Consider the following 21136-nt stretch of genomic DNA (forward strand, 5'->3'; position numbering starts at 1 on the left):
GGTGCCTGTTTAATTTCTATCTGATGCCCCTGTAGTGTTCTCTCCGTTTCGAGTCAGGTATCTTGTGTGGGCTTCGCCCATGCATTTTGGGACCACTGGTCCACGGACAATGATTGGAACACTATCCGGACTTGTGTAGTTGGTGTACATATTTGTATATACGGATTTTTGAACTTGCACTATCTGATTTTTCTTGATTACAATCGTTACAATCATTTCCTTTTGTCCTTGTGTTCTTCCAGGGGGTGAGGGGGTGTATATGTAATGTTGCTGCATGTATTTGTGTGTATGGTGTTGTGCGTGAGGGTGGGGGTATTGCGTGTTGCGTGTGGGTGTAACTCTCTTTTCCCTCCACCCCAACCCTGTGTTGTAGGTGCAGTACTCACCGTGGTCGTTGACGGCATCTGTCCTGCTCCTGATACAGAAGGAGGAAGACCAGCATGGGCAGGACGTGTAACTCGGGCTCCATGACGTCCTGGTTCCTCGCTGGGTGTTGACAGGTGAGTGGTTTCCCTTCTGTGTACTGTTTCCGCCGTGCTTTTGATAGCATTGGTTCCGCCTGGAAAAGGTGGCGGATAGGCATGTTGGAATACAGTGGGCTGTACTTTGTCCTCCGCCTGTCTGTTGGTGGTTACCGCCGCAGTGTTTGTTTCTACCGCCGTGGCGGTCGGAGTGTTAAAGTGGCTGTCTATATTGGCGGTTTCTGCCATGGTTGTGAGTCCATTTTTTTTTCCTCCGGCCTGTAGGCGGTATTACCGCTGCTTTAACAGCGACCGCCAGGGTTGTAATGAGGGCCTAAGATCCTTACTACAAAGATGTACGTGTTTTACCAATGACCATTCTGAAGACGTTTGCAAAAGAAAAGTCATGCTTTTCAGAGATTATTTCTGACATTTAGACATTCATGTTAGATCTTTAGTTGAGGGCAGGTAACTCTTTGGCGTATAATATTCTTCAGGTTGCCCATTTTCTCACCTTCAAATTTAGGAGTGGCAGCCCTTTTAAATACATCAAAAGTGCCAAGTCACTGGGCCATTTCTGGGATGAGGATTACCAGGTTTTTGGTCATTTTGATTAACTCTTGTATGTATTTGTCAATATTACTCATCTATGACTCTGGATGCGGTTTTGTGGGAATTGATTATGCAACAAAGTAATTGCAACAAGATGTCAAACTTCCCCAGCTCACTGAAAGGCAAAGGTTAATCTCTTCTGGGGACTCTGGATTTTTTTTTTCATTAGCTTCTGTACTAATTACTAGCAACATAGTGACTTTAAAATGTTTGTAGCATTTAAAGTGTCCTGTACTCTTTGTATCAAGTGCCTCGGTTGCATTCTGGCACAAATGACCACCACGCTCCCCAAATAAGCTAATCAGACATTGATGTCCACAAGCTCCACCCCTGGATACAGCTGGCCTCCAGTCCTTTCTTATTTACCGCAATGGAAAGTGCTGTCTACCTGAAAGAATGTGACAACTGTCTTAAGGTCTTTTGAAGGCATATGTCAGGTACATTTGGTGTGCCTCCATTTTTCCAACATGCTATCCTAGAAAGGATACCTGTCGTACTCCCTCCCTATCTAGGTTTCCGCAGGGGACAACCTGCGTGGCAGACCTTTACATGTGACATTACTCTACTGACATGCAAGAGGCTGTGGGCGTGAGACAGATGTTACTGTACGTGCACCTCAAACAATGAACCTATGATTGCGGACGACCTTGTGTGAGAGATGGATGTGCCTCAGGCAAGGGAGTAGTAAAGCACCTGCTCTATCAGCTTGAGCGGGGGCCACTGGAGGAGAATGCATTGTTTTACTGCCCTTTCTAACTTCGCAATATGGCTCAGTGTGGCAACAGTAATTACCATGATGACGCTGTGGGATGAGGGGCAAAGTTTGTCGAAGAAGCCAAAAGGTGAGAGACAGAAGGGGAAATTATTTAAATAGTCAAGACAAAATAAGTAACAAGCAAATGGCGTGAGAGAGATTGGGAGAGAGGGAAGGAGGAATGGAACGCAAATGAAGAGAGTACAGATGGGAAGCAAAAAGGAAGAACGATGGAAAAGAGTACAAAAGAAAAAAATGATAAGAAAATAAATAAAAAGAAAGGGGAGAACAAAGACAGCAGGAAAGAAATAACATGAAGCATGGAAAAAAGGACAGCCAAAGCAAAACCTGCAAGGAACAAATAACTAAAATGAAAGGGCTGCAGAATGTTTCTACGAGTGAAAACTATACATTGTAGTATGCTATTAACAACATACTTGTCAGCATTTGGGAACAGATAAGGAGATTTGGAAAAATACACTGGGGGAATTTCAATCATCCATCCACTTGCACTGTAGGGGAGACGTTTTAAGGAGAGAAAAACTAAAATGAAGTAATTTTGATAAAATTATGAGTGTCTTGCCTAAATTGGGACTGCTGGCATGTATGCTCTGTAATATGTTCTCGGTATAAAATTCGGACACATTTCTGCTATTAAGCAACCAGTGGGACTTGAAAATGCACAACTGGGTTTAGAAAGAGAAATAAAAGTAATTTGAAATGTGAAAATTATGATTTTCTTTTGCAGATTTTTTTTTAAATTAAATTATGATTGCTAGCCATTTCCATATATATTATTTTTGCACTGGGAAAACAGTGAAATGACAGCTCATTAATGAGGCCCTGGCATGCAGATGCTGCAGGGTGCTGTAGCGCCGTGACACCCTCCTGCGGCGCTGCCTCGCCTGCAGTCCCTGCACCGAGGCCCGGCCGGGCAGGGAGGAGGGCCCGGGGCGGAGTCTGCAGCCGGCGGGCGGGGAGCGGAGGAGGCCCGTTAGACACGCTGGCGAGTGGGGAGCCACTCCCCCAGCGTGGAGGGCAGCCTTGGCCTGTGCAGGAGGGAGGCAGAGCCGGGCCGGACGCCTTCTTCCACGGCTGGCTGCGGTGAGGGATGGCGTGACTCCCCGGGGGCAGGATGACCCCTCGCGGCTGCAGGTAAGTGCCCCTTCCGGATGCACCGCGGAGCTGCCCTTGCTGGGGCGAACGAGGCGGATTCTCAGCCCTTCTCGGGGTGTCAGAGGAGGGGCCCCTGCATTCCTCCCTCTCACTGACTGCCGGTGGGGCGCCTGGGCCCGGCTGCCCTCAGTCACCCACTCTCCTCCGCCTGCCCTCCGTGGAGTGACGAGGCCAGTGCCCTCCAGACCCCCCGGCTGAGTTATATTTTCCCTTGGCATTTCCTTGATGAAACAGCCTCCATTTCTGGGCTACGCTGGTGAGAAGGCTGGGTGGGGGCAGCCACTAGGTGCCCCTAAGTGAGGGTTGTTACTAGGGCAGTGGAGAGAGGAGGAGGGCTTGTGACAGGGCTGTGGAGAGGCTGATGTGGACAGCTAACTACAAAAGGGCAGTGTTGTGAGGAGCAGAGACTGTGACTCAGGCAGGGCTGTGGAGTGACTGATGTGCCCACTACGTGTCATTACTCTGGTAGTGGGGTTGGGTGCGGGTTCTGGGGTAGATGTGCGGATATGGAGGGACTGATGTGTTGAGTAAACATTATAAAACCAGCTCTGTGAGCATCAGTAGTTGTCACAGGGCTGTGGAGGGAGATCTCTTTCCCCGATTGAGGGAATACCGTGGACTGAGAGCTGTGTTCATTAAATGTTATGAGGGCAGGGATGCGAGGGGCAGAAGGTGGTATCTACAGACAGTGCTTTAAATGGGCGGGTACTGAGTACCGGCACTTTATTTCGAGAGGGAGGGTACCTGCACTTCTTGGGAAAAACGTAATACCTTTAATTTGAGAGTACCGGTACTTCTCATAAATAGGCAGGTACTCTGTTCTATTTTTCCATTTCAAGCACTTTATAGATACATATGGCTGAGGGGCAGCTGGTATTTTCAACACACGTTACAAGCATCAGAGGCAGAGATACCAGAGGACTGAGTGACCTGTTCAGTAGATGCTGCAAGTGTAGGCGCGTGGAGGGCAGTACCACAGGCGAAAAGAAAGGCTGATGTGTTTCTTGCATGTATGAGGAGCAGAGTCTGGGATGGAGAACGTACTGACTCCTGACTGATATGTTAAATAAATGCTGTAAGGGCAGTGTTGTATATTGTCCGGGGCGTAGTTCCCAGGGGTAGGTAGGGTGACAAGGTTTTGAAGAGCAAAAACCGGGACAGAGTAGACATAAAAGAAGAACTAAACCCGTAACTCTCACTTTTATGTCTGGCCTGTCCCGTTTTTGTGCGTAGCTTTGTGAATGTGTGCCTATATGTGGGTGTATATTTACACACACACATTATCTATCTATCTATCTATCTATCTATCTATCTATCTATCTATCTATCTATCTATCTATCTATACACACACATTTACAGGACCACATATATAAAATTATCTATGGCCTTACCTCCCACACATCTCTGTGCTCCCCACTCTGTCTCTCTGCTGGGAGCAGACAGGGGACTGCGTTGTCTGACAGTAACAGATAAAATACTTTAATTATTTCATACTTTTTAGGCCTCTTTAATTTATGCTTCCCTAGATGATCTGACGTGTGTCCCAAAAACCTGGACATTTATTTAATAATCTGATCTTTGTCCAAAAAAACGGGACATTTATTTAAAATTAAGAGAAGCGTCGGGACACCCCTCTAAAAACTGTGACTGTCCGGGGACATCTAGGACGTCTGGTCACCCTAGGGGTGGGAGTTGTTTGGGGTGTTATACACCCATTTAAATATATTTGCTGGTAAATGGTCAGTTACAAGTGCTTTCAGTCGGGTGTCTGTCGGATTTCACCAATCATTTTTACACACAGCACACACACTCTGTTTCGATTTTTTTTTTAAACTATTGGTTATTTTACAAAATATTGTGTTTTCTCACACTTAGTACCCCTAGCAGTCCGCATTCCTTTCCTATTCCTCTACCCCTTGCATCCCTCTCACGCACTGTGCTTGTCATTCTGTGTATGTCAACATTAAAATCTGAAGCTCACACTGCCCAGTCTAACTGGCCAAGCTACGCCCCTGTATATTGTCAGGCTCTGGAGAGGCTGGCATGCCTAGTAACTGGTATAAAGGCAGCAGTGCCACTAACATAGCTGTGATGGAGGCAGGGCTGTGATTTGTTTGTTCAGTATTTGTTTATTTTTATTTTAAGAGCATTGTATTCAAAATGTATACAATAGAAACATTAAATAACATATTAAAAGTAGGGAGTGTATGGGGAAGGAGGGCAGGATAGGGAGAGAAGAGGGTGGGAGACTGGGGAGCGGAGGGTGAGGCTGGGAGAATGAGTGAATGCATGAATGATCAGATGATCGAGGTTACAAAGGCGAGTGAGACATAAAGTTGTCTAGATGGCACCGGAGTTTACCATTCTTCATTGGTGTTGTCTTCAACTCTAAGGTTAGTGAGTTGCAGGCAGTGCCAGTGAATTGGACCCATTCCCACCATGTTTGAGGGGGATAGTTTGGATGAGTCTTTCCATTAATTCAGGATAACTTTAAGGCGTATTGTGACTAGAATGCCCCTCAGGAGATGGTCCTCTTTGTTTAATGCCAGTTTAATTTCAGTGGGGAGGATGCCCAGTGCAATAGAGGCTAAAGTAGGAGTCTGTTTTGTATGAAGTATTTAAAATATTGTATTACTAATGTCCTGCCAGAACGTTTTTATGCAGGTGCACTCCATTAGCATGTGTTTTAGGAGGGAGTACAGTTTGGAAGCTAGGTGACTGCCTTTTGGTAAATTTTTCTAATGTGTTGAGTAGATCGGGTGGGGGAGGGTGGAAGTTTGTTTGGCTATAAGTGATTTTATTTTAAGGTAAAAGTCTAGGTCGTTTAGGTAAAATGTGTCTTTAATTTGAGAAAACGGTATGGGTTCTGAGGTGCTGCTGATATCTCTCACCAGTAGAATATCGTTTCCTGCCCATTTCTCTATATACCTTGTTCTCTCTTCTAGTTTTAAGTTTTCATTGTGCTATAGCAAGGCTGGGAAGGAGTGTTTAATTTTGTTGGGTAGTCTGTTATCATTTTTCCAGAGTGCCTATGCCGGATAACGTTTTTATAAAGTGATGTGTTTTAATTTTTTTGAAGGTTAGAAATGAAGTGGGGCATAAGGGTCTATTGAGGGCAGTTTCAATAGCGAGCCACGGTGGCGAGGGGTCGGAGGTGGTTAGAGCCAGTGGCTCCTCTGTTTCGGTAGGACGGCATGTTGGGATCTCCGGTGGTCAGGTAAGTTTAAGCCCCCAAGTTTTTTAGGAAGTCTCATTTTTTTTAGGGTAATTCTGGATTTTTTAGACTTCCAGAGGAATTCGGTAAGTATTGTGTCTATTTTAGTAAAAAGGGTGCCTGAGAGCTATATGGGGGACATGCTGATTAAAAAGGTAATGAGAGGGATAATCATCATATTGATAGATTATTCTATGCCAGCAAGTAATGAACTTGGTTGACCATTTGTCTAAACTTTCTTTGATATTCTCTAACATATTTTTCTCAGTGCCATCAATAGAGTCTTTAAGGTTATAGGTGAACCATATAAGAGGTTTTTTATCTTATCTAGGGCCCATTTGAGTCCATAGGGGCTACTTTGTGAGTTGTTGCAGTACACATTGAGAGGAAGAACTTCTGTCTTTTCCTTGTTGAGGCAGTAGCCTGACATCTTAGAGTAGTCGTTTATAGTGGCTATGATGTGCGGCAACGCTGAGTCTTCCTGGGTGGTAAAAAGGAGAATGTCTTTTGCGTAGGCGGTTAGTTTTTGTGGGCCTGATGAGAAAGGGATACAGGGGATGAATGGATTTTCTGTGATCAGTGTAAGTAGGGGTTCTAGTGTTAGTAGAAAAATGAGGGAGAGAGGGCATCCTTGTCTGAATCCTTGTTGGAGGGGAAAGGGATTTAACAGTTTTCTATTGATGTGTATTCTAGCTTTCGGTTCTTTGTACAGAGCAAGGATCATTTTTGAGAGAGCAGTGACAAAGTTGAAGGAGGTGAGTGAGGCTTGGAGGAAGGTCCACGATACCTTATCAAAGACCTTCTCTGCATCTAATGCTATTGAGCATATTTTGCATATTTCAGTTGCATGGCTAAAAAGTCTGATATTATCTGCGCTGAATCTGCTTTGGTAAATCCTGATTGAGAAGGATGCATTATGTTTTGAGTATGGGCTCTATTCTGAGGGCTAGGATCTTTGTGTATATTTAGCAGTCTGTGTTTATGAGGGATATGGCTCGATAGTTCGTGGAATTGGATGGGTCTTTTTCTTCTTTGGGTATAACAATTATGGTTGCTTCAGTGGCAGAGCCCTCCACAGAGCCAGAGGAGGAGAAGTGGGTGAATAAGTCTTCTAAGGGAGTGATTAGGGAGGTACCCCAAATTTGATAGAATGACGCCAGGAAGCCATTGGGCTGGTGCCTTCCTGGCTTTCATTGTTTTAATCACGTTTATGGCTTCTTTGCGAGACATTGGCTGTTCTAGTAATTCTTTCGTTGATTCATCTATCTTCGATACATTAATTTTGTTGAGGTTGTTTAAGCATATATTATAAGATGTTATTACTTTTGGATTAGAGGGTATGGTAATATTCTTTGAAGGCATTTAGGATGTCCTTCTCGTTTGCCAATGTGACGTCATGTTCGTTGGTTATAGAAGTTATTCTTGTCTTCTGATGGGTCTGTTTTAAATAAGGCGCAAGTATTTTGCCAGCTTTATTGCGTACTCCAAAGTTGATGCCTTTGTATTTTTGGACTATTAGGTGGGCTTTGTTACTCAGAATCGAACCTTGTATTAATACTTGAGTTTAATTAGTAAATAAAAATGTTATTAGTAAATGTTATGAGGGCAATGGTGTCCGGAGCAGAGGGCTGATGTCTTCAGTAACTACTTTAAGAGCAGTGGGGTGAGGAGCAGCTGCTGGTATACTGTAGAGAGGACTATGGAGTGCCAGTTCTGCTTTGCAAATAGTATCAGCGTTGTGGTGTGAGAAGCAGAAGATGGGAAAGAATGGGCTGTGGAGTGACTTATGTGTTCGTCAAATACTTTAAAGGGAGTGGTTGTAACATGACTGGAAGACGGATGTGTTCATTAAAAACAGTAAGGGCAGTGGTGCGAACAGCCCTAGCTGCCATAGAGAAAGTACACAGTTAACTACCTGACCCTCTGAGTGAGCCACGTTTAAATACAATGACATGGACAATTGATTTTGGGATTAGGTTAATCATACATTACGGTTTGGTAAGTACACCTTAAAACAAAATGCAGCATTAAAAAATGCAGACACTTTCAAGTTGTCTGTCAAATTGTTGCTTACATAGACCGAATTACATTTCCATCTGTTTTTTCACGTTTTGATTCAGATTTATTGATTTTCTAAGTCTTAAATTCAGGCATTTCACCAAGACACGTTTGAACCTCTGCAAATTGATCATGTCCAAAAATTCATATCGCTTCTTATGCCTGGCTTCACTGCACAGCTGTCACTAGTATTTATTCACTCAAAAAAAAAAACATTTAAGAAGTATTATTAAGATAAGGCATTTGATTGGGCATAAGTTGTGTACCTCTCCTGAAAGTGCAGGCCAGTGGATTGTATGCCTTGTTGAAAGCTTGTACTTGATACAGTGTGTATGGGTTGGTTATTTAGTCAAACCAGTGATGCCATATGTTTGGTAACGGAGGTCTGATCTGTTTATTATGAAAAGTTACTATAATGTTTTTTTTTTCTGACTTATTTATGGTGAAGTGTATATGTAGAGCCGATAGTCTTTTAAGGGAGTAATGCTATGACACTGTGTTGCAGTTTGTAAACAGGTAATTTGGTAATACCATAGGAGGCCAGGGTTTTGTTATTGCCTCCTCACTAGAAAACCCTAGTGGTAGAAGATTTGTACTTTAAGAATCTTTGCTAGGCAAACCTAGGAAGGGATTTATATTTTTTGTCAACTGAATTTTTGTTCATATTTCTAATTTGATGCATTGTATTTAGCTGTGTATATGAAAGTACATTTTAGATCTGCCTGTTCTGAGCGAGGTCAAATAGGCAACGCAAAGAGTTGTATATGATATAACTCTGAATCCCAAGGTGAGAAACATCCCTGTTGTTAACTTTTTCTTCATCTATAATGTTATGTTACGTATGGTCCTCAAAATCCCCTTCCCCTGCTTTCATCTGTTATGCAGGGACAGAGGAGTAATCTGGAGCTATACCTAGCATATTGCCTCTTCCCTGTCTAAATATAACTGATATCAAGCCACCCAATTCCTCCCCCACTGTGCCATCCACGCTCCCCTTCTAAAATGATGCCCTTTGCCTTCCATTAGAGCAGAATGTCACCAGAGCACTGACAGGCTTCTTCAGAGAGGGCTGTCAGGGCAGCCTGGAATTTATTTATAGTTTAGCAACAGTGTGTAACATCTTTTGCTACATCATAGCAGTGGATTGCCAGATTCACAATCTTGTGTTTGTGGCTCATAAAGGGACCCAAACATAACAAATACATTTCAACATGAAATTAACTTTGTTTTTTAATTGTAGAGCTGTTTGTGTATCCTAACTATAATTCTGGGCCTAATGGATAATATTATTGAATTTTACATACTGACATTTTGTGACAAAGTTCATATATCTCCTTAATATACCAGTGGTCACAAGTGGGAACAAAATCAGTATTTTGACTGTTGTTTTTTTTTTTTTTTTTCCTCCTTTACCATAGTTTGACTCAGAGGGGGCCCCCCCGAAACCTCAGGCATCCTCCAACCGCTCTTTACCTCTCTCCATGAGGAGGCTCCTGTCCGGAGAACAGAGCTGAATCACTGATCATGTGCTGTATGAGATCCACAAAATGTACTTAGGATCAAAAGCAATGTAATCATCGGCCAATCAAGGTCCCAAGAAGGAAAATAAAAAATGCGAACCTTCCAACCAGACTGTGAAAGGAGCTCAAAGCTCTTGCTCTTCCCTCCCCCTCTTCATATCCATCGTAAAGTTGTATATTAACGCCTCTAACCACTCCTGAAATGTCGGGGGGAGACCGACACCTATTTTCTACAAATTTCTCTTCTAGCCAGGAGGATGATATAAAACAGCAGCTTCTTCTTTCCCCTCTTAATTGTTAACTGAGTTTGTTTCTGAAGTAAGCCAAACATAACCAGGGAGGGGCCAAGTTGACAATTGATCGAGAATATCTCCCTTATTACCTCCTCCACCTTACCCCAAAATTTAGACAACTGGGGACCGCTCACAAACATATGGAGATTATCTGCACTATCCAGGACACACTTTTTATAGGCTAAAACCACTCCTTGCACAATCTTAGATCATTGGGCAGGCGTCCAGTAGGCCCTGTGACTAGTATAAAGATGATTCTTTCTGAAAGATGCCGGTCAGACTGTCTCATGTAAGACGGAATTAGAAGCTTGCCATAAGTCCATGAGTTGCTGGCCCGGCAAATCTCCCCCCCCCACACTTTCTCCGGATAATAGAAAGCTCCTTCCACTGTCTCCATGATCAACCAGTCCCGCTTAGTTGTCTCATTGTTTAGAGGGGGATTTGAATGTAGAAACTCTTCCAGCACATTCAAGGCCCCTATTTCCTTCTTCACATTCTTCAGCCAAGTGGAGATTTTAAGATATTTGAACCTAGATAAGCGACCTCCAATCTCACTATTCAATATCTCAAAGGATGCCAGCCTCCCTTATTTAACCAGTTGTCCCCAAACCAAGAAGTTTGCCTCTTTCAATGGGACAGCCAACTTATCTCCTGTCCACTCCGGGGAACCTGGCGATTCCCAAATTGGGGAATACCTACTGTAGTATGGGAGTTTGACTGTTGTTTTAAGAGCAAATTATGTTTTACTCAATATTTTTAAAGCTGATATTTCTTTTTAGCTCCGGAACTGATAAATCATGTTTCTGGAAACCAGCAAGACCTGGTGCTGGACATATGGAGTCTCATTTTGCATGTTGACCATATATGCAGCTGGGGGCTAGTAACTTGTTTCAGGGCTTCTTGGAGCTGGCCCTGTCTGATGAGAGGAGGCTACCAATATCTGTTGCTGGGCATATGGAAGCTAGGAAACCATGTTGCTCGGCATGTGGCGTCCATTCAAACCTGTTGCAAGGTGTGGCGTCTAGCCAGTCCTACTGCTAGTCATGTGAAGACTGCTGTTAAGTGTTCAGCGGCATGTAGGGACTGGAATGACCTGTTCCTGGAGATGCAGAGCATCGTCATTTTTAGTGTTCCATGATGGATGCTATCGGGGAGGAGATGCGACTGGTTCTAAATGTGCTCATCCTCTGTTCTACTAGTTCCTGCACCAGAGGCTCAGTGCAGTGAGTGGTAGTTGTCTTTACTCTGAGTATTTTGATGAAAAATGGTGAGTACGGTGTTAGTGTCTTCCCTAGCCTGGGTACCCGCGAATAAATAAGTCACACACAGAGCTGTAAATCACATATTATTATTCCTCTGTGTGCACCTGTGAACAACGTTCTAAACCAAGCTCTCATTACATTCTATTCTAGTGATTACATCACAGTGACACAGAGTCTGTTAAGAGCCAGAAAGTTTCCAATCTAAATCATGCAAGACACTACATATGGTAGAGTGGATTTTTTTAAAGGCTTTAGTCTTCTTTCACTGAGAGCTGGTCTTTGTGACAGTTCCTTATGGGAAGCACCCTACAAAGCCAGTGTTCTGCTCATTGTTTTAACCTTGCTTGTAGTTTTAGTGCCTCGTTGAGTCTGTAGTAGACCGCATTGCCCCCTGGTAGAGATGATAATGTTGGATTGGTCATTTTGGGTAAGACTTACTGTTGTGTACATTTATCACAGATATTCCCAGGTACCTAAGAATATACTAGTATACTCCATGGATGCCTCCCATGTCTAAATGGTTCTCTGGGTTGCCATGGATTTTGATCAAATTTGCACACACAGATACAGGCACTTTGGTTCACATAATCTAGTGCTGCATGGTACGTAATAGCACATGACACTTAGGCCCTCATTACGAGTCTGTCGGTCTGACGCCAAGACCTGGACTTTTACGTTACAAGTGGAAATCTGAGGATAAAACAAAATAAACACCATAAACTCTCCTCTTTATCTATCTGTTGCTATGCTTTAACAGAAGACCTCTGAGAAGCCTGGGGAGCAACACAGAGAGAGGGGCCAGGGATGTGAGGGGGAAGCAGCACACGCAGAGTGCAAAAAAGGACATTCACTCCCATGGACTGCCCAAAGAAAAAGACAAAAGTAGTTCTCTGCTGTGCGCCTGGAAGCATCCACGTCATCCAATGAGAAGGATTAGAAAGACAGTGAAGGAAAGCTATTGAATAAGAACAAAGCAAATCAGATTGACATGAAGCCAACCAATGATAAGCAACGGACTGACTAAAGTCCATTCTAACTAGAAGTACTGTACACAGTAGGCCCTCCACAACTGACAGCTAAAAGCTGATTGTATGGGAGATCTCAAAAGAGTAGGTTGGGATTATCCCTACTCGGTCTCAGTAGTTAATGGACAAACTGGCATCTTCTCTGCAGACCTTGGCAGCACATAGATGCATCGTTCCAACAGTACTCTTTGCATAAATATACTATTATAACATGGCTGTTGATAACAAGTGCTGTGGACCCCAAGGGGCTGGCTAATGATTACCTCATGTCCAGTCTTCCTTTTCTGAGTAAGCTCATGGATGGCAGGGGCACGTGCCAGCTCCATCAGCCTGGTGGCAACTTGCCTTATGTGGAGCACAATGAGTGAATCTGCTGTGTAGCACTGAATGCTCCCTGGCCTATGCAGACCCTCTCCTTTCTGCAGGAACAGCTCTTCTTGTTGCTCCCACTAACCTGCTTGCTAGTAAACATCCTTATTTGAATGCCTGTGTTGATGAGTGCATTCAGTTTGTGGTTCCCTCTGTTCTTTGTGTTTCGATCAGTTTTTTGTTTGTTTTTGTTTTGGTGTCCAGTAGGCCAGCCGCTAGATGGCATGTTTTGTAGTGGTATTTGAAGAAGTGGGTACAGGAGGTATGAAAATATCAAGCCTCATTACTTCATCCTTCCTCGCCGCTGCCAGTGCTCTTATAGATGTTCTTTTCCTTTGCCATATATCGCTCTACGCGTGACCAAGTGATCCTCTTAACTGTGGGTGACCCTCCGCTCTTTGCATCCCAGCTGCGCATTACTTTGACTGTGAGCCCTACCCCTTTACCTTTTGTTCCTGCCTATCTCTCCTACCCCTTGCATCAGGCCAGAGGATGGAAAACCAGGTTGTGTCCTCTCTAACACTGCATCAGTTGAGTCACAAGTTTACTCCAGCCATTGAGGTCACATACATCACCCACCTGTTCCCCCCATGCTGAGTTGATGTCCACATATTTTTATGTGTCCTGCAAAATCCCACTGCATTCCTTCCATAATGTATTTTTATCCAAACTCAAGGATGATTGAGCTTAATCAAAGTTTTCACTGCAGTTACCTCTGCTCCAACTGTTCTTTGTACGTGGGGATGTTTCTATTGTTGCTGTGCATATTCCAGTTGGTCTGAATATGCGGGGAAGCTTTAACTGCTGGTGTGTGTGTGTGTGTGCATGTAAGTGCAGACTTCTGCTGCTTGTTTTGTACCTGTTCAGTAACTTAGTGAAGCATATTTGGTTGGTGCATGGCCCTGCCTTGGTAGCCATGTTGGAATGATTTTTTTATTGAAAGCAGTCCTTCCAAGATGGCTGCCCATGAGTGTAGATGTGCGTGCCTGCATTGTAACACACCAGCAGCCGCAGATCGTTATCTTCCTTATTTCTTTAGTGCATAAAAGCATTGGCAAAGCCATTAGCTTGGCAGTCACCCTTTAAATGGAGTTTTACTGGTTTGCCAATGCTTAGTTTTACTACTTTCACTGCAGCGATCATTTTGTATTGCTGTATTCAGATCTCCAAAGTGTGCATAGAATCTATTAGCTTTGCAAATGATAGTTTCTTAAATTATTTACTTTCTTTTTAGAATAAATGATTGCTTTGTTAGCTTGTGCCCGGGTTCCATTCTTGTTCTAATTCTGCAGTGTATGTGCTCTTTGTTCAGTGCATGATGTTTTCAAACAATCTACTAGACAGCTGCCAGCTCTTAGTGGTTTATAGGCCTCCTAGTTTCATTGCCTTTATCCTTTTTACTCTCAGTAGTTTACTCTCGTAGCTTTTGCCTGGATTTTGTGTCTGGGTGAGGTATTGACTATCAACTGCCCTTTATTGGTATAATGTTTGGTACATATTTAAAAACCCATGTGCTGTATCGAAAATACTGCTTACTGCTAGACCTGTCATAAAAAGAAAGGTCCCCCTTCATGAAATAAATGTAGGTCTGGGACGAGTGGGAATAAGCAAACTAACAAAAAACAAAGTCCCACGAGACTTGTATTGCTTCTAATGCACCTAAACAAATTCTATCGGTTCTGACCCCCCAATGGGCCTTAATATCTTGAAGTTAGTTTATGTAAATTAATGTATTTACTTAATTTGAACATAATTGCATCTAACAATATCAATAACATGTTTACTGAAAATATCTCACAAAATTTCACTGAATATTTTCTCTGTAAAACTATGTACAGACTATACAGCAACCCACATATAATAGACAACAAACAAAAGAAAAAATACCTAAATACATATTCAAAGACCCCTACTGTTCACTCACTTCTGCTTGCATACAAAACCAATCCCTCTCATACTCTCTATTCATATCCCATTCCAGCCATTCTACACATACAAAAACCATACAATGGAAAAAACAATTTTGATTTTTAGCAGCTGCACTGTTGTGAGTTGGAATCCCTCCAAACAGTGTTCAACGCACGTTTCGGGGAAAAATAAATTAATAGTCCAGTCACCTTCAGGACCACACTACAATGTGATTACTTTAAACCCTTGGTCGCCACGGACGTAACGGTTACTTCCTTGGCTGCAGCGCCGAGGCGCCAAGGACGTAACCGTTTTGTCCTGTGACCGGCTCATCATGAGTCGAGGGCAGTGATGGAAAGGGAATGTCTTCCCATTCCACCCCTGCCCCCCTCCACACCTCTAGTGACGTCTGATGACATCAGCGCTCAGTCATGCGCTGACCTCATCAGAGGTCGCCCAGCTTTCAGCGCGATTGGAATGCTTGCATTTCTCTTCCGATCAGGGAGGGTGGGGAAGGCAGAGAGGCATCGAAGGAAAGGCATTTTCTTTCCTTTGATGTCTCTTTGAGCATTTCTGCAGCTCGATCGTGAAGCTATTGGGCTGCAGAAATGCCCACTAGACACCAGGGACGTTTGTTGTTTTGTGTAATTGGCATGAGGGGAGCGACCCCTTGAGCAAGGGTCGCTCCCTGGGGGGGGGGGGCATTTTTTTAATAAGGCCTATTCTTGGCCTATTTTAATTAGGCCGATCTGCCCCCAGGGGGGTCAGAACCCACTAGACACCAGGTATTTGTTTTTGTTATTTTATTTTTTACTTTTTTACATGTGGGGAGCGACCCCTTAGGCAAGAGTTGCTCCCCTAGGGGGCAAATTGTTTTTAAGCCATTTCTGCCCCCCTTGGGGACAGATAGGCCTATTTTAATTAGGCTTATCTGCCCCCAAGGGGGGCAGAAACCACTAGGCACCAGGGATTTTTTTTCTAAATCTTTTTAAAGATGGGGAGCGACCCCTTAGGCAAGGTTCGCTTCACTGGAGGGCAAATTTATTTTAGGCCATTTCTGCCCCCTTGAGGGCAGATCAGCCTATTTCTATTAGGCTGATCTGTCCCCGGGGGCTGGTGGGGAAGAAACCTTCCCCACCAGCAGGGACCAGGGATAGGTGTGTGTGTGTGTTTTGTTTGGGGGGGGGGGGCAGTCCCTTGGGCAAAAGTCACTCCCCATGGGGGCACATTACTGTTGGCCATTACTGCCCTCCTTTGGGGCAGATAGGCCTATTTTTGTAAGGCCCATATGCCCCCAAGGGGGGCAGAAAGCCCACCAGAGACCAGGGAAGATTTTTTTTTCAAAAAAAGAGGATGGGGGTATGGCCATACCACGCCCCAAATAAATGGGGACATAGATGTTCTGCCCACCGGTGGGCAGATAGGGCAATTACCCCCGATCCACTCCCGGGGGGCGCAGAAAGCCTACTAGATGCCAGGGAATAAATAAAAAAATAGTGGGGTGGTGGCTACCAACCAGTAAGGGCATGGTCATGCCCCAACCCCAACTGAAGGGTTTAACAGTCTTTCAGCTCTCCCCCCGGACACTAAAAGATCTTATCTCAACGGCAAGCAAGAGGACATTTGATTATTTTGGGTTTTGATTTCAGATTTGGGCCATTCTTGGCTAACTCTCAAAATTGTCCACTTGGAATGGTGAGGGCTGCACTTTTTGGACTTTGGGACGCTGCCCTATAAAAAAAAACTACCAGACCTAGACACATCTGAAAACTAAACATCTGGGTGAGTCCCGGGTGGTGTGCTTCACATGCACCCGCACCATTTTCTTACCCAAAATGTCCTGCAAACCTCCAACTTTTCTTGAAATCACACATTTTACCCACATTTTTGTGATGGAACCTTCCGGAAGCTGCCCCACTTGTCAGTCTAAAACCTTTTTTTTTTTTTTTTCAAATTGCCCTTTTGGACCCGCTTTGTTTTCCCCCTCAATTTCGACATCTTTATGGCTCCTCCCTGTCACAGGCACTTGGCCTACTTACACAGATGAGGTATCATTTTTATCTGTAGACTGAGGGGAATTTTAGGTGGTAGGAAATTTGTGCCGGTGCGGTGATTCAACACAGAAATTTGGGAATTTCTTTTTTAGCTAAATTTGAGGTTTGCTGAGAATTCTGGGTAAGAAAACACTGGGGGATCCACGCAAGTCACACCTCCCTGGACTCCCTTGGGTGTCTACTTTTCAGAAATGTCTGTGTTTGGTAAGGTTCCCTAGACGGCTGCTGAGCCCAGCACCAAAAACGCAGGTGCCCCCTCCCGCAAAAACAGGTAGTTTTGTATTTGATAATTTTGATGTGTCCAAGTAGTGTTTTGGGGCATTTCCTGTTGCGGGCACTAGGCCTACCCACACAAGTGTGGTACCGTTTTTATCGGGAGACTTGGGGGAATGCTGGGTGGAAGGAATTTGTGGCTCCTCTCAGATTCTAGAACTTTCTGTCACCGAAATGTGAGGAAAAAGTGTTTTTTTGCCAAATTTTGAGGTATGCAAAGGATTCTGGGTAACAGAACCTGGTGAGAGTCCAACAAGTCACCCCATCCTGGATTCCCCTAGGTGTCAAGTTTTCAAAAATGCAAAGGTTTGGTAGGTTTCCCTAGGTGCCGGCTGAGCTAGAGGCCTAAATCCACAGCTAGGCACTTTCCAAAAAACACGTCATATTTCAATGTAAAATTGTGATGTGTCTATGTTGCGTTTCCTGTCTCATTAGGCCTACCCATGCAAGTGAGGTACCATTTGTATCAGGAGTCTTGGGGGAACACAGAATAGAAGAACACGTGTGATTGCCCCGTGCCTTTCTCTAAAATTTTTCCTTCTAAATGTAAGACAGTGTGTAAAAAAGACGACTATTTGAGAAATGCCCTGTAACTCACATGCTAGTATGGGGACACCCAGAATTCAGAGCTGTGCAAATAACCACTGCTTCTCAACACCTTATCTTGTGCCCATTTTGGAAATACAAAGCTTTCCTTGATACCTATTTTTCACTCTTTATATTCCACCAAATGAATTGCTGTAGTCCCTGTATACAATGAAAACCCATTGCAAGGTGTAGCTCCTTGATTGATTCTGGGTACTTAAGGTTCTTGATGAACCTACAAGCTCTATATATCCCTGCAACCAGAAGAGTCCCGCAGACGTAACAGTAAATTGCTTTTAAAAATCTGAAATCGCAGGAAAAAGTTACAGAGTAAAACGTGGAGAGAAATTGCTGTTTTTTTCACCTCAATTTCAATATTTTTTTATTTATGCTGTTATTTTCTGTAGTCAAATTTTATAGGATCTACTCAAATGACCCCTTGCTGAATTCAGAATTTTGTCTACTTTTCAGAAATGTCTAGCTGTCCGGGATCCAGCATTGGTTTCACACTCATTTCTGTCAGTAACTGGAAGGAGGCTAAAAGCACAAAAAATTGTAAAAATTGGGTGTGTCCAAGTAAACCGCCAACACTGTGTTGAAAAATGTGGTTTTCTGATTCAAGTCTGCCTGTTCCTAAAAGCTGGGCAGATGGTGATTTTAGCACCGCAAACCCTTTGGGGATACCACTTTCAGGTAAAGAAACGCAAGCTTTCTTCTGTAGCCCTTTTTCTCCATTGAAGAAACAAAAATGCTTTATTTTGGCTATTTTCTTGGTGTCCTCAAGGGGAACCCACAAACTCTGGGTACCTCTAGAATCCCTAGGATGTTGGGGAAAAAAAGATGCAAATTTGGATGGGTCGCTTATGTGGGCAAAAGGTTATAAGGGCCTAAGCGTAAACTGCCCCAAATAGCCAAAAAAGGCCTGGCACCTGAAGGGGCAAGGCCTGGCAACGAAGGGGTTAAGACGGTGAAACAAGGGGGCAGAATCTACAAAACATATACAAAAACATAAACATGAGCAATCTGAATCGAAACAAATCCTTAGTCAGTGGCTATTTACTAAAAACCCACTAAGGACCTCTGACCTGTTACATGTATGCCCCTAATGGTAGCCCTGATATTAGTTTGTCTGTTGTGCAGCTGCAACCTTCTCTACATTCTTAGGTCACACCTACAGATAGCTTTTAGCTATCTTTTGCTGAGAGACCTATTGTGGACCTTGCGAAAACTGGACAGTGCGTTTAGTGCCAGCCTACTGCTTACCATTCCTTTTCCTTCTTGCCACTCATTTGCTTGCTTCTTATTTCATGGCTTTCCTTCCCCTTCTTGTGTTTGTCCCTCCCATGGAGCACAGCTTCTTTGCAGTCCTTTTTATTGAATGAATTATATCCTACTGTGCTCACATTTAAGGAACTTTGTTTTTCAGTACTGCATGTGTTTTCTTGCTGTCTCCCTTGTGTGCTGCATTCCCCGAATCCCTTCACATTCTCTGCATTGCTCTCTTTCCCCCCACCTTCCTTATCGACTCTGTTGTTTTTGCCACCTCTCTTGGCCTTCTGTTTTTACTTTTCTCCCTTTATTTTTCTTATTCCATCTCCCAGCCTTCACCTCCTCTGTTGCTCGCCCGCCCCTCAACACCTTGCTGTTCTACCCTGTTTTCCCCACCTGCTCAACCAGCTGTTGCACCCTTTCCTCTTCACAGCATTAAAAGGGCTTCTATTAAAATATTTTGAAGGATCTGGCAGCTGCAATTTGCTGCTGGGCCGTTACTTTTTGATTTTACACTTTTGTGTACATTTAACGTTAATCTTGTTTACTGCTCTTAGATTGGTGTCCATCAGCTTGCAATAGTAAGAAAAAAAAAACAAAATAAAATGTTGCCTGACTCATGCCATCTGCATGTGCTTGCGCGGTAACCTATAGACGCATATATGTCATTATGCTGGGCCGAAGTATCATAAGGATGCCTACTCCGTGTTTTTGATGTTGCATGCGTCCGTGCACCTTTGTTCCCCTCTTTCTGAATATCCTTATTGGCACAACCAGTAGGTCTGCCGAGGACAAGACCTGATGGCTTTGTCGGTGCTTAATCCGTGTGCTAGTAGTGGACTGTCTGTCATCAGAGTGAGTTTGGTGAATGTGTTTTTGAGATACAATGCTTGACAGCATCTTGCTCTGTTTGTCTGTCTGCTTTTGTCCATCCGAATATTGATGGTATAGATTGTTTATTGTTCCTGTATCTACACTTATTTGGTTTTAGAATACCATAAACAAAACATGCACTTTGGAATTGTATGGCTTCTTTACTGAAGGTACATTTCCTTATTTTCTCGGTACAGATAGTTTTTTTTTATTAGTATGTATTGTGCGGTATCACCCTTGTTATGGATTCATTAGCTGGGCATAGCTTGCTTCCAGTGGCACAGTGGGTTAGAATTAATTCAAGCATTCTATCCATTTCTTTTTGTATACTTCAGTGTGTCGCCCTAAGTGGGACGGGTATGGTTAGACGTGGGTCCCATTCACACGCTGCCACTGGAACCAAGCTATACATGTCTGACTCTCCCTAATAAGAGGTAAACTGTTCTTGGGTTGCTTGTGTTCCAGTTCCAGAAGGACCTGGCTTGGCAGTTCGGGCTGGACTGTTTCCTCTGGAGCAGGGTTAAGAGTGATTTTCGTTTGGCTGGGTCCAAACTGAGGTGACATTGTGTTGAAAATAACGATAGAATGTAATGCGGCCCGCGTAACTACCAGTGGCTGAGATTAATTCAAGCATTTCATCCATCACTTTTTTGTATACTTCAGTAAGGCCTAAACTTGACATTTAATTTTTTTTGTGCATGTGGTAGATTCTTCAGGGTTTTCCCTTAAATGGCACCTAGCCATATGGCCCTTAGCTCCAGCTGCCAATTAACTAATCAATCACATGTTTTTGACATGTAGCCTGACTTCTTTTGAGAAGCTCAAACAATGACCCTGCTTACTGATTTGAGTCCTCAGGGGATGGGACTTTTCGAGGGTGTGGGAGCTTGTCATGATGAAACCAGACACGGTGGCGGAAGACTTTATATTTAAATTGCACATAAAATGGTGAAATTAGAAAAATAATTATATATGGGCTAGCATACCCTTTACTGTATATTACAAGGACATCGCAGTTCATCTAAGGTAGTGGTCTCCAAACTTTTTAATGCCACACCCACTCAGTCAAAAAATAAGTCATTGGGCCCCCCCTCAGAATTTTTCAGAATTATTTTATAAAGATGGCACTGTCTAAATATGTCTAGACCTATTTAAACATTGTAGTTAAGTACTGTTACTTTTTTTTAAATGCAATAACATACTTCTGCTTAAAACAAAGGCCTGTTATCTGTATAATGCTTCTTTTGGCCCTTGTCTGGTGCCCCCCTGGGACCACTTGAAGCCCCCCTAGGGGGGCCCGCCCCCTAGTTTGAAGACCTCTGATCTAAGGCCATGAAAATGAAAGCTAGTTTTTATAATTACCTGAGGTCAGGGCATTAAATAACTCCATACTGTGATGTCAGATCTTAGTAAGCGCATAAGTATGGTA

The 21136-nt window shown here is 43.6% G+C and overlaps 1 protein-coding gene across 4 annotated transcripts in view; it reads left to right on the forward strand.

Moving 5' to 3' along the window:
- The first annotated feature begins 2790 nt into the window (after window positions 1-2790).
- B4GALT4 (beta-1,4-galactosyltransferase 4) overlaps window positions 2791-21136 on the forward strand; it is a 163384-nt gene continuing 145038 nt past the window's right edge. For all 4 annotated transcript variants that reach the window (XM_069202770.1, XM_069202773.1, XM_069202771.1 and 1 more), the window contains exon 1: window positions 2791-2982. The gene's annotated coding sequence lies outside the window, so the exon portion shown is untranslated. The remainder of the gene's footprint in view (window positions 2983-21136) is intronic.

Source organism: Pleurodeles waltl, chromosome 8 (assembly GCF_031143425.1).
Source record: "Pleurodeles waltl isolate 20211129_DDA chromosome 8, aPleWal1.hap1.20221129, whole genome shotgun sequence".
NCBI lineage: Eukaryota > Metazoa > Chordata > Amphibia > Caudata > Salamandridae > Pleurodeles > Pleurodeles waltl.